Source organism: Petaurus breviceps, unplaced genomic scaffold (assembly GCF_028583685.1).
Source record: "Petaurus breviceps papuanus isolate PSGF00001 unplaced genomic scaffold, PetGlider_PUasm1.0 185, whole genome shotgun sequence".
NCBI classification, from domain to species: domain Eukaryota; kingdom Metazoa; phylum Chordata; class Mammalia; order Diprotodontia; family Petauridae; genus Petaurus; species Petaurus breviceps.
Window position 1 is genome coordinate 15646991 of NW_027185797.1, and position 13915 is coordinate 15660905.

A 13915-nucleotide genomic window follows, 5' to 3' on the forward strand; every position below is an offset into this window, starting at 1 on the left:
GAAAAGTTATTTTCATTGGCATGGTCTTAACCCAGGTTAGGCTGCATGGAGAAGAGAAGGGAGCTGGGAAGAAAACAAGTCCACACCAACCAATCGGATTTGGTGTCTCTTACAACACAAATAACTGGAGGAAAAGGATGGAGGGGGTAGAGTCTAGACCCCCATTTTCCAGCTGTGCCTCTATATCTCTACCCCCTTGGAACTGTGGGAAACCAGGTAAGAAGTCCCCTGAGGGGACAACCCCTGACTGTCTCATCTTGGGAAAGAACCCAGCTGATCCATGCCTTTGCCCAGGGGACAACTTTAAATTATAAGCCCACAAGCACAAAAAGGTCAGTAAAGGGTTCCATTATGTTTGGTTAATTGTGAAGCAAACAGATCATAGACAGAAAGGAATCACTTTCCATCACTGTAACTAAGGTAGGGTGAACACGGTATTGTCCCAGAGTACTGAAATTCAAGGGGTGTAGATAGAACTTATGTCTCAGGTAGAAATAACCTAAATTTAGAACTGTCACACCCCCAGTGAATTTCTCCCTGGTCCTCTTGGGCCTTGTTCCCTCCTTCAGCTTAGACCTCCCCAGCAGTGACCCCACGGTCTCACAGGGTCTTTATGTCTACCCCTGAATCACCCTCCTGTCCCAGGTCTTTCCACACCAGGATCTTGTGCCCCAAAGTCTCTCTCTTCCCCTCCCAAGTTTTCTTTAAGAGCTGATTTGAGGTCACTTTTTGTATTTCTTGCCCTGGTTCCTAAAATTGCTAATGAATCTGACTTCCCACACTTCATGGGACCCTTGGATAGTGTTGTCTACGCCCTGCACCCATTTTCAGCACTAAACTCAAAACTCCCATAAAGCAGAGATCGTTGCTTCTCCCGACTTTGTTTCTGGGTTCAGGGCCTGCAGAGAGTTATGGACACAGCAAGAGCTCCACAACTATGGACTGGATCACCTTATTGATTTTAACTATTTGTTCTCTCTACATGCTGTGTATCCTGGTAGATAAGTGGCTTCCAACCTCTCCCTGGAGTAATGGAATATATCTCTTTGACACAAACATGACCTGAATCCCAGGAAGTGTGGGGGCTGTGCTGGAAACTTGACTCTTGCCATTGTTGATGACTATTTGACCTGACCTGGTTGCCCCTTCCCCCCCAAAAGAAAAGCTTAAGGTGTTAAACTTAAAGGCTCCAGGGTCCTTCCAAGAATTTACGTTCAAATAATTTTCAAAATAGGGTTTGAAATAAATCCTTGTTAAAGAAAAAAAAAAAGGAAGGAAGGAAATCCTTGTATCCATGTCAATAGCCCCTATCTCCTGGGACCATCTCTGCCACACTTAGGCTGTGTCTCTGTCCAGGCTAGCGATACTGTTGGAATGAATCCTGGGCAAATCCTTAGGGATTTTGGCCCCCTTTTAATGCTACTCCTCCCTATTGGGACAAGATTACATCCCACCAGATTTATGGCCTAAAAGGTGAGAACCTTCAGTTTATTAAATCAATCCCATTAAGATAGGCTGGAAACTAGCTTAAGGAATTTGCAGCTAACCTTGTTGCCTGGCAGGGGTATTTGCATTTTTAGAGCCAACTCTTGAAGAAGCCTTAAAGGAATGATTTTCTAAGGATGAGATCTGATAGACCAGGAAAGGGAAAGAGGGGAAGAGGAAGTATTATGGAGTTCTTTAATTTACATCAGACAGTGTTGAGACATCAAGGTGGCTTACTGGTAGAATGCTGGACCTGGAGTCAATAAAGACCTGAGTTCAAATCCTGCCTTAGCCACATATTAGCTGTGTCACCCTGGACAAATCGTTTAATCTACTTTGACCTCTGTTTTCTCATCTGGAAAAATATCATCCCTTAATCGAGGAGAAAAATAGTACCTATGTCAGGATTATAGTGAGAACAGAACCATAAATATATATCATATATGTGTATATACATAAATGAAACACTTTGCAGGACTTAATTCACTATTCAAATGCTAGCTGTTATCATCATCATCATCATTATCATCATTAGTGTTGGCAGAGTGAAAGAGAGAAGGCTAAGAGAAATCCTATTCCAATATTGCTGATCTGGGAAATAGGATTGGGGATGAGGGGCAGATAGCTAGCTACTAGACCTTTATGTGGAGAAAACTCACCAGGGAAAAGGTTAAAAGCATAGACATCCTTTTATTTTACTTTTTTAAACCACAAGGGCTGAGTCAAATGTCAATTTAATTGGCTTAAAATGGATATTTTGAAACAGTTTGAAGCACTTGAAAAGTGAAATTTTAAAATGGGCATTAGAACATCTCTAACACTCTACCGGTCTCCACCCTGGTCAGCACCCATCTGGCTAATCTGACTGGTAAGCCCCCTGGGGGAGAGGAAAAGAATAAGCTGGAGGGAAAGGGCTGGGAGAATATGCAATGGCACATGAGAAAAAGAAAAGAGAAGTAAAAGATCACTGTAGACATTCAGGGAAATTGAAATATCAGGGATCTGTTTTCTCTTAAATGAAGAGTTTTGGATGTCCCATTCTTACCCTCCTCCTCCCCCCAAATGACCTTTCATAGAGAAACAGATATCAGCGCTGAAACAGGGATGTGGATCAAGCCTTTCTGAAACCCCTTCTTTTTCAAAAACTATATATTTAGCCCTGATGGAATCTAGTTGTCATGGAATTTGTGCTCCCTCCTTTCCCACGGAGGCTTTTTTGAGGCTCCCTGGCCAGGATTCCTTGGAATATTCTCTATACTTTTATCTCCATCTTCCTCTTTCCTTCCCCTTGCCCCTCCTACTTTCTTCTCCCTAAATCTCCTTCTCTCCACTACTCTCTCAGTCTCCCTCCCTGTTTTTTTGTCTGCATTTCTCATGTATCTCTCTGCCTTCTCTTTCTCCTCCTCCTCCTCCTTCTTCTTCTGCTTTCTTCTTCTTCTCCTTCTTCTTCTCTCCCCTTCTCTCTTCTCTCTCTCTCGTCCTTCTTCTCTCTGTGTATCTCTATCTCTCTCTCCCCACCCAACTAGGAATTTCAAAGCATCTCCAAAACCATAAAAATCTCTGCCTCATTTACTCAATTATAAAATGACGATAATAACAGCATCTACCTTGCAGAGTTGCCATGGGGATCAAATGAGATGACATTTGTAAAGCCCAGTGCCTGGCACATAGTAGGTATTTTTCCCTTTCTACTGCTAGTGTTTAATAAAACTAACATTCTCCCAAAGTAGTTACCAGGCTATGCTAATCCCTCCCCCCCCCTTTTTTTAAGCAATCGGGGTTAAGTAACTTGCTCAAGGTTACACGGCCAATTATTTCTGGGTGTGGTACTGAGTATCAGAGGCCAGATTTGATCCAGGTCATCCCGACACTAGAGCCGGTGCTCTTACTCGCTGAGCCACCTGGCCGCCCCTAAGCAATTGGGGTTAAGTAACTTGCTCAAGGTTACACGGCCAGGTGTTTCTGGGTGGGTGCTAAGTGTCTGAGCCCGGGATTCAATCTCCAGGTCGTTCTGACACTGGAGCCGGTGCTCTTACTTGCTGTGCTACCTGGCTGCCCCCCTCCCCCCTTTTAAAAAAAAATTATTCCTCTATTGGCCTTTCAGGGAGAATATCCACTAAATAAATAATGTATTTTTCAACCCCTTGCATTCGATAAAGACACAACTTTGTTTCAAGGAGAGATTATGCATATAAATTATTAGGTATGACCCACTGAAATACACTATTGCTGAGATCAAAAGGTCCAAAATGTATATTCTTGAAATATAATTCTTGTGTCAGAAACATAAGTGGCCATAAGTATTGACTATGGTAAGCTGCACACAAGGCCAGACTTGTCCCATGCTTGAAAAACCCTCAATAGTCATCATCCTGGCCCCAGTTTGTAGAAGAGAAATGTGAAAATACAGACAGGATCTCCAGGAGTACAGATTGGACATCAGAGTTCTGGTACCAGTTCCACTAGTAGCTAACTTCTCATCTTTTGTATAATCACTTAGCTACTGTTGACATATGTTTCCTCATTTGTAGTAAACTGGGAGCATTGGATTGGAATCAGGCATTTTTTTCTTTTTGGAAGGCAATTGGGGTTAAGTGACTTGCCCAAGGTCACACAGCTAGTTTTTGTGTTAAGTGTTTGAGACTGAATTTGAACTCAGGTCCTCTTGACTCCAGGGCTGATGCTCTATTCACTGCGCCACCTAGCCGCCCCAAGGAATCAGGCATTCTTAAACTAGAATCTGTGGACTTTAAAAAATATACATTTTACTAACTATTCCCATAGATAATTCTATGAATTTTATTTTATGCATTCAAAAACATGATTCTAAGAAGGGAATCCATGGGTGTCTCCAGACTTCCAAAGGGTTCTTGACAAAATGTTTAAAAACCTGGAAGGTCTAGATGACCTTCCTGCTCTAAAATTCTAAATTCCCATTTTCATTGGATCACAGATTTAAAGCATTAAAGGATCTTAGACATCATGTAGTCCATTCCTTTCTCTTGACTACATATGAGTAAACTGAGACATAGAGAAGGCCCCACAGGCAGGATGTGAAGCCACACCTTTGACTCCCAAGTCCATCACTCCTACTACCATCATGTAGTTAAAATTAATCCACAGTGACTTTCCTGCCATACTTTGTCCATTCTCTTTCCACCAAGCCCCAACCATGAGTTGGAGCCAGCCCATTAGTAATAAAGTCCTAATTACATAAATAATGTAGCAGAGGGCTCATATTCCAGAGGAGGTCTAGGAACATGTGCGACTAGTTTAAAAGGCTCAGATGTGCCCCAACAGCTGGAGCCAATTATCAAATTTTTTGGTGACCATTTACACCTCAGAAATCAACAAATAACACAAATTCAGGTTCCCTTTATTGTTTTATTGATGATCTAGCTTTAAGAAAGTAAGGAAGGCTCAGATACTCAGCACCACACCCAGAAATAACTGGCCATGTAACCTTGAGCAAGTTACTTAACCCAGATTGCTTTAAAAAAAAAAAAGTAAGGAAGAACATGTTCATGTGTTGTGACTAAATAGGGTATCTCACCCTACAGGACAGTAAGGGGGAAGGGGATGAGAGGGGGGATGATGGAAGGGAGGGCAAGCTTGGGGGGAGGGAAGTTGGAAGCACCCACTTTTGAAAAGGGACGGGATCAAAGTAGAGAATAGAACAAGTGGGAGGTGGGATAGGAGGGAGGGAAATATAGTCAATCTTTCACAATATATCCAATATGGAAATGTTTTGCATTAGCTACACATGTACAACCTATATTGAACTGCTTATCTTCCCAGTAAGGGTGGGTGAGGAGGGAGGAAGGGAAAGAATCTGGAATTCAAAGTTTTAAAATCAGATGTTTTAAATATATATATATATATATATATATATATGTATACACACACACACACACACACACACACATATATATATATACATATATATTACATGCAACTGGGAAATAAGATATATAGGCACTGGGGCATAGAGATTCATCTTGCCCTACTGGAAAGTCGGAGGGGGGATGGGGAAGGATATAGGAGAGAGAAGATTGGGGGAGGGGATATTCAGTGGGATCACTGTTTTGGAATGATGGGTAGGGGAAAGATGGGGAGAAAATTTGTAACTCAAAATCTTGTGGAAATGAATGATGTAAACTAAAAATAATCATAAAAAATTAATTCAAACAAAAAAAATGAAGTGTGTTGTGAGTCTTTGAAAAACGTGTTGTTAAATATTCACCAGCAAAACCAAGATCTACCTCCCCTACCCCACAACTTCTTCCATTCTTAACAGATCTTGGATACAAATTCGAGATCATCCAATGAATCATCTCTACAAGGAGTTTTCTTGAGAATAAATCTGCTATGACGTTTAAATGATTTTGTTTAAAGGCCAGACAAATAATTGACTCACTTGTCCTCTTAGGAGGTGAAATAACCCACCCTAATTCTGATTGAATATTATTTACATACCACACATAATTCCCTGACATAATTCCCTGTCACCCGTGACCCTATGCCTAGGGCATCAAACATGCCTTGCACCTCCATCCTCTTAAATAACAGGGAATTCTTCATTCCAGGTTGCAAACAGACCATTGCACCAGGCCTGACAACGAAAATTTCCTTGGAAAGTTACCGTGTCCTGGTGTGATTCCTTCTTCTTCCATCTGGAACCAGAAAGCATTGTTTCCTTACAAGGCAAGCAGGAGATCTTTCAAAAAGGATGTTTAAACATTTCATTGTTTACTCCACTTCTCTCCATGAGAACCCTCTAGATTATACCACAGATTAGCTGACCACTCGACTGCTTACATTCTGTCTACTCCAGCCAGCTGGGGCATGATAAATAGAAAGGACCCATACAATATGACAGCCCAGGGAAAGTTAGCCACTTATCGCTTAATGACAAAGTTACTGTGAATGAGTGATAAAGGTTTTGGACTGGGCCTCCAAAGTCCCAACAAGGTTCAATTCCCAGCTGTGTTTGTTCTAACAAGGATGTGGGTGGATTCCTCCAACCACGTGAGGCACAAAATCTGGGTGGCTATTATAAAATTATTGACAATACCATCTACTGATTACAGCTTAATTGGGGGTACTAGAAAGAGGGCTGGATCTGGAGCCAGAAACCTCGACCTCTGATACTACCTGTGACCTTGGAGAAATGACTTAGCCTCAGTTTCCTCATCCGTAAAATGAGGGGTTTTAGAACTCGGTGCTTAGTAGATTCCCTTCCAGCTCTGAATCTCTCTGTCTTTGAGTACATGGAGATTCGTAGCTTAGGAAGTCACAAGGCCAGTATCTGAACCTAGGTCATCATGTCCATCCTTCCCTTACTCCAATGGTTCTCAAACGTTTAGGTCTCAGAATCTCCTTACTCTCTTCTGGTTGTGGTGATGGTCGTTCCTCCTCCATTCTCAAAGAAGACCAATCTCCAATCAGAAGGTCTTGACTTGCAAGTGAATTAGATTTTAAATGAGGCAGAGCTGTGCAAAGTCATCAGCCTCACTTTCTCTATTGGAAAATGAAATGAGTTGTCTTTGGAGGTCCTGGGTTCTTCCCTGGAAGTTCCCAGGCATTTTCTTTTCCATCCCACCTCACCTAGTTCCCAGCTCTCCAGGTGATACCTTGGCTCCAGATTGGTGAGTTTTCTATAATTTGAACCACAACCAAGAGGCTGTTGGTTTGTGGCCATCCGCCCACACGCCCACTTCCCCCCTCCACTTCCACCTCTGGCTCTGGGAACCTCATCTCACCTCTGCCATCAATTGCCCAGTGATTCTACTTGCTGCTATTCCTATGACTTCCCTGTCCAAAACACCCCATCCCTGGCCACCACACTCCTATATGTTGCTTTCCCTTCTTAGAATATGAGTTCATTGAGAGCAGGGACCATTTTTCTTTTTGTATTCCTACCCCCAGCTCTTAGCATACTACCTAACCCATAGTACGTGCCTAATAAATGCTTTTTTAAAAAATTCATTCTAGCAGAGGCTTGATAATCACATGTTTACCATATCATGAAGGGGATTCAGGTTCTGATACCTGTTGGGCTCCATGTCCCCTAACGCCCCTTCAGACCCTTGAGATTCTGCATTCCTGTGATTCTCTGATTTCTATAACCACATAGTCAGCCTTGATATCTCTGAAGAGCTCTGGACCCATATTTCCAGCTACCTGCTAAATTGCCTCCTCCTGGTTATACTGGGAGAAAACTCAGCAGGTCCAAAGATTTTCCTCCTCGAAAGCTTTCCCCTTCCAAATTTGCCTCTTTCTGTTGAGGATAACACCGTTCTTCCAGTTCATAACCTTGGAGTCAACCATGTCTCTTCACCTCCACATCCAGTTACAAGACATCCTTGTCTTGTCTATCAAGACCAGTTGATGGGCCTGCCAATAATACATTAGTGTGATTGTCTTCCAGCTACCCCTCCGGTGGGGGCCATCTTCCTTTTTGTCATCCTAGTTGATCTGATGGGTGGGAGGTGAGACCTCAGAGTGATTTTCATTTGTATTTATCTATTTTTAATTATTTGAATCCCCTCAGCGTTTGGATGAATATGATTCTTAGGGAGTTTTGTTTTTTTTTTTAACCTCAAAACTGTATTTACCTCTTTGGAACTTCTGCCTACTGTTTCTCATTCTAATCTCCAGGACCAAACTGAACAGCTGTAATCCCTCTCCACTTGTTCTTCCCAGGTTTTTTGAAAACTATCCCTTTGGCAATTTCTTACAGCCCTATAGCATTTCATCAAATTCATATACCACAACGTGTCTCGTCATTCTCCAAAGATAAGCAGCTCCTTAACTTCCCGTTCTTTGCTTTACAGCTAGGGTCCAATTAATGAGAATAATGAGTCCCTTGAAGTGGTCACGTGCATTCAGATTCACACTATTTGAAGTTATAATTACGTAAAATATGGTCATTGGTTCCAGACCAATAGAAGCATACAGTTTGAATTCTAATAATGACACCACTTCCCAGAATTCATTATTTGCATTAATTGAACCTGGCTCTGACAAAAAGAAGGGTTCTAAATATAGTTCATCAAATAGTAGAAACCAGCTATCATGTCTCCAAGCTCATCTCCAGTCCCTTCACCATCCTGGTTGCCCTTCTCCGGCTGCTTTCTAGTTGATCAATTTTTGTTGTTGTTCAGCTGTTTTCCGTTGTGTCTAACTCTTCTTGACCCGATTTGGGTTTTTCTTGGCAAAGATACTGGAGTGGTTTGCCATTTCTTCCTCCAGCTCATTTTTACAGATGAGGAAACTGAAGCAAAAAGGATTAAGTGACTTACTCAGGGTCACACAGCTAGTATGTGTCTGAGGCTGGATTTGAACTCAGGTCTTCCTGATTCCAGGCCCCCATTCTGTCCACTGTGCTAAGCTGCTCTTCCTAAAATGTGGCAGCAAGGATACAACATGCCATTGTAGATCTGATCAGGGCAGAGTATCATCTGAAGATTATCACCTGACTTCCTCCTCTTCCCCTGACCCCAGCCATAGACTAAGCCTCTCTAAGCTTTCATGCTCTCTTAGCAATCGTATCACACTGTTGATTCATAATGAGCTTGTAAACCACTGAAAAACCCAGGTCTTTTGAAGACAAACTGCTATCTAGCCACATCCCCCTGCCTTATGGTTCTGAAGCTGATATTTTTGAACCCAAGTCTAAGACACGCATTTATCTACCCCCAGTAAATTTCCTGATACCCAATCTGAGCCAGCATTCTGGCGTGACCTGACCTTTGGGGACCCCGGCTTTGTTATCCAGTGTTTTAGCTCTCCCTCCAAGCTCTGCGTCAGCTGCAAATTTGATGAGCCTCCTGTGTACACCTCGGTCCAAGCCTTGATAAAAATGCTATTCCTCATGCCGAGAATGTATCCCTGTGCTCACCTCTGGCTGCCAGGATGCTTATCAGCCTGCAGGACCAACCTCGGGTCCTGCCTACTCTGGGAAGTTTTTGATGATAACCCCAGATCTTGGTTCTTGTTTCCTCCTCAAATTATCTACATTTGTGTGTAAATATGAATGTGTCTTAGAATGAATGCATTTTTGCCATGTGGGCCCTGTATTTGGAAGGCTCTCTCTCCATGTCACTGCCTCCTGGCTTCCCTGGCTACCTTCAGTTCTCATCTAAAATCCCACCTTCTATAGGAAACCTTCCCTCTGAGGTTATCTCCAATTCACCCTCTAAATATTTTGTTTGTTCCTTAGCTGTCTGCTTGTTTCCCCCATTAAACTGTGCGCTCCCTGAGGGCACAAACTGGTTTTGCCTTTTTTTTTGTATCCCTAGCATTTAGCATGGTATACAGTATGTGCTTGATAAATGTTTGCTGACTTGACTGATGGCAAAGATTGTCTTGGTCTTTGTATCACCATCCCATGTGACTTACAGGATCCTAAGAGATAGAAAGAAATTCAGGGCCCAGATGGGCCAACTCTTCATTTAACAGATAAGGAAACTTATCTGTAAAGGTGAGGAAGTTAAGTGACTTACCCAAATTAACAAAGGTTGTAAGGGTCAAGAAATGGGATTCAATTTTAGACCCAATGCTCCTTCCACTTGATTTCCCCTTAGCCAGGAGGTACATACAGTAGGCACCTAATAAATGCTTGCCGATTTTGATGTATCCAGTGATCTGTAACCAGAGATGAGTGAGTGCTTTTCAGGAGAGGAAGTCAAGAGAACTTAACTGACTGGAGGAAAGTTCTTTTAAAAAACTCTGTGTATGCTAAATAATAGGTTATTGCTCCAGCCAGACATGGTGGAAACAGTCACCTCGGTGTCAGTATGCAAATAATCTAACATTTGTAAATAAATCACAAACTTCTTCCATCCCTCACCTAAGGAAGCATTTGTGATATAGTCAAGGCTCTAACATTTCCTACCTGTGCAACCTTGGACCACTTCCCTTCCCGAGCCTTGGTTTCCTCCTCTAGAAAATGAGAGACTGGGCTGGATAATAGCCAGAGTCCCTTTCCGCTCCCAATTGACCTATGACAATATCTATACCACCCAAATCTCCTTACTAGTCAGTCAGAAAAGAAACATTTCCTAAACACCTACTATGTGCCAGTTACATGGCTGAGCACCAGGGATACAAGAAAAACAAAAGACCCACCCTGCCCTCAAAAAACTCACCATCTAATGGGGAAGAAAAGCTGCAAAACAGATGTATAAGCAAGATATATACAGGATAAATTAAAGATAATCAACAGGAGAAAGGCCCTGGAATTCAGGGGGATCAGGAACAGCTTCCTGAGGAAGGTGGGATTTTAGCAGAGACTTGAAGGAAGCCAACAAAGCCAGGAGGTGGAGATGAGGAGGGAGAGAAGACAGGCATAGAAGACGGTAAGAATGCCTGGATTTAGGAGACAGAGGGGCTTGTGTGAGGAACATGGAGGAGGCCAGGATCACAGAGTACCTTGGAGAGGGGTACAGAAGAGGTGGAGAAGGAAGGTGTAGTAAGACTGGAAAGGTAATGGGACAGTTCTAAAATTCTATAAATTGCAGAGAGAGGGGAAGGGAAAGAGAGATGATGGGTAGATAAATAGATGATAGGTGGATAGATACATGATTGACAGAGGGATAGATAGATGGATAAATAGATTGAGAGATGGATGGATAGATATTGATTTGATTTGATTTATTGATGCACTTATATGCCAGGCACTGTACTATACAATGGGGATAGGAACCTAAATAATCCTAACAATCCCAGCTCTTGAGGGGCTTACATTTTCATGGGGCAAGACAGTGCCTAAAAGAAAGCTGGAAAGAGGAGTGGATACTTTCACAGCAAGGGTATGGAAGCAGACAGGAAGTGGCATGGTCTGTGTTTCTTGTCCCATCTTTGAGCCTGGGAACCTTCCCAAAGAGTGAACCTGCAGTGGAAAGAGGCAAGAGGATATAGCCCAGGCCTTAGTTATTCCTGATCTAGGAATCACAAGTAGGTTTGGGGATCGACCAAAAACGCTTGGACCCATTTTAGGGATGTGCAGTGTGGCCTTGGGATTACTTAACAGAAGTGATCTTCTGGTCCCACTAGGTAATGGATCCAAGTTTGGTGTCACAAGAAAATGTTCTGGCTTTGGAAATGTAAGGCTTAATTCCAGGCTTTGCTATTTACAACATGGGTGGTATTAGCAAAGTCTCTTCCCTTCTTTCAACTTTAGTTATTCTCATTTGCAAAATGAGGGGGCTGGAAAAGATGCTCTCCAAAGTTCCTCCCAACTCTCATATTTGTGGTCTATTTCCATAAGATCTGTCATGTTCCAGATAACCCTAGAGAGAAATGAATGCCCCTGGCCCAATATGCTAGTTCACAGACTGAGACTGAGTTAGTGCTGGACCCAACTCCCCAAGGTCTGCAAGATCGGGCTCCAAATCCCACATTTGCCCTATGGGGTTCAGCACTTGGGTGTCCTGCTCCATGCCAGATGTTGCTGGATGATACAGATGGTCCATAATAAAAAAAAAAGGGAAATAAAATAGAATGATCCTATCTATAAAACATGTCCATTCACCCTTTTATAATCCACACTGCATCTTGGGAAGCTAAAAGCTTGAAAATATTTTCATGGCGCTGAACAAACTGTGATATGTGATTATAATGAAATATCGTGCTATAAGAAATGATGCCCTCAGAAAAGCCTGGAAAGACTTGCATGAGCTGATGCAAAGTGAAATGCACTGTAAAAAGTAACAGCAACTTTGTAAGATGGCCAGTCGTGAATGACTTAGCCATTCTCAGCAATAGAGTGATCCAAGACAGCCCTGAAGGATTTAGGATGAAAAATGCTCTCCATCCCCAGAGAAGGAACTGATGGTGTCTGAAGACAGATTGAAGCAGACTTTTCTTACTTTGTTTTTCTTGAGGTTTTCCTTTGGTCTGTGTTTTCTTTCATAACATGACTAATATGGAAATGTTTTGCATGACTACACTTGTACTCTACATTGAATTGCTTGCCTTCTCAATGGGGTGGAGGGGAAGGAAGGGAGAGAATTTGGAACTAAAAGTTTTGAAAACGAATGTTAGAAATTGTTTTTACATGTAACTGGGGAAAAATAAAATACTAAATAAATTTTTTTAATGTCTTCATGACTTAGGAAAGCAATCTAACCAAGGGCCACCCTCCAGGATGGAGAGAGAGAGTGGGGAAAGGCAAGAAGGGAGGGAACTGTTTAGTTTGTTTTTTCTATGCCAAGACATGCTGAAAATGTGAGTTCTTTAATAGAGAAATAAATAATTGTGCTTTCCCCATGACTGATGCTCAGCCTTCTGAGCTCAGCACCTTTCTTAGAGCACACCATCATCCCGGCCTCAGGTTTGATAGGTCTTCGAACTGCTGGTAGGCATTATAATATCCTAACAGGAGCTTTGGGTTTGGAATCAGAGAATATGGCTTCAAATTCACATCTTACTATTTGTGACGTGGGCTGCTATACTTCTCGGTGCCTTGGTGTCCCATCTGCAAAGTGAAGGGTTTGGACTCAGTGGTCTCTAAGGCCTTTTCCAACCCTAATTACTGTGATCCAGACAGTGTCTCAGCTAGTAGCAACTTGGGAAGGGAAAGATGGTGGAGAGAAGTCTCCCCATCTCTCAATTAATGAACAAAGATGAAATGAAGCACCTACTGTGTGCTGGACCCTGTACTAGATGCTGGGTGTATGAATAATCCCTACTCATAAGGTGTCTGCATTCTAATGGGGAGACATCTCACCCCCTTCCCTATTCATTCCCTCAATCTGTGATTGCCTCCCATTTATACTATATATGTTATACTATACACACATTTATTATATTTACATATCATATATATGTATATATACATAGAGACATATCTGTATACTATTATATGGTTGTATATTGTTTCCTCCATTAGAATTTAAGATTCTTGAGGGCAGGTACAATGTGTTTGCATTCCTTTGGATCCCCAGACCTTGGCTCAGTTCCTGGCACACAGTAAGCCCTTAATAAATGTTTGCTTAGGGGCAGCCAGGTGACACAGTGAATAGAGCACTGGCCCTGGAGTCAGGAGGACCTGAGTTCAAATCCAGCCTCAGACACTTGACACACTAGTCGTGTGACCTTGGGCAAGTCACTTAACCCCTATTGCCCTCAAAAAAAAAAAGCACAGTAAAATAAAATAAAATGTTTGCTGACTGCCGGAATGACTGAAGTACATATATAAACACATACAGAATAAATATAAAAAGAATATAGAAAGAGAAGTATTTATAAACAAAGGCAGCAGGGTGGCTATGTGGCGCAGTGAATAGAGCACTGGCCCTGGAGTCAGGAGGACCTGAGTTCAAATCAGGCCTCAGACACAACACAAAAACTAGCCATGTGACCTTGGGCAAGTCACTTAACCCCAACTGCCTTCCAAAAAGCAAAAACAAAAAACAAAAATTAA

General features: G+C 42.3%; 1 protein-coding gene and 1 long non-coding RNA gene across 6 annotated transcripts in view; one reads left to right on the forward strand and one right to left on the reverse strand.

Moving 5' to 3' along the window:
• Positions 1 to 13915, forward strand: part of RPL15 (ribosomal protein L15) — a 431201-nt gene that overhangs the window by 235164 nt on the left and 182122 nt on the right. The window lies entirely within an intron of this gene.
• Positions 1 to 13915, reverse strand: part of LOC138161689 (uncharacterized) — a 185685-nt gene that overhangs the window by 101319 nt on the left and 70451 nt on the right. Inside the window, exon 2 of one of the 4 annotated variants that reach the window (XR_011168439.1) lies at positions 9993 to 10134. The exons of the other annotated variants lie outside the window; for them this stretch is intronic. This is a non-coding gene — a long non-coding RNA (uncharacterized lncRNA). The remainder of the gene's footprint in view (positions 1 to 9992; positions 10135 to 13915) is intronic. 4 annotated transcript variants of the gene reach the window in all.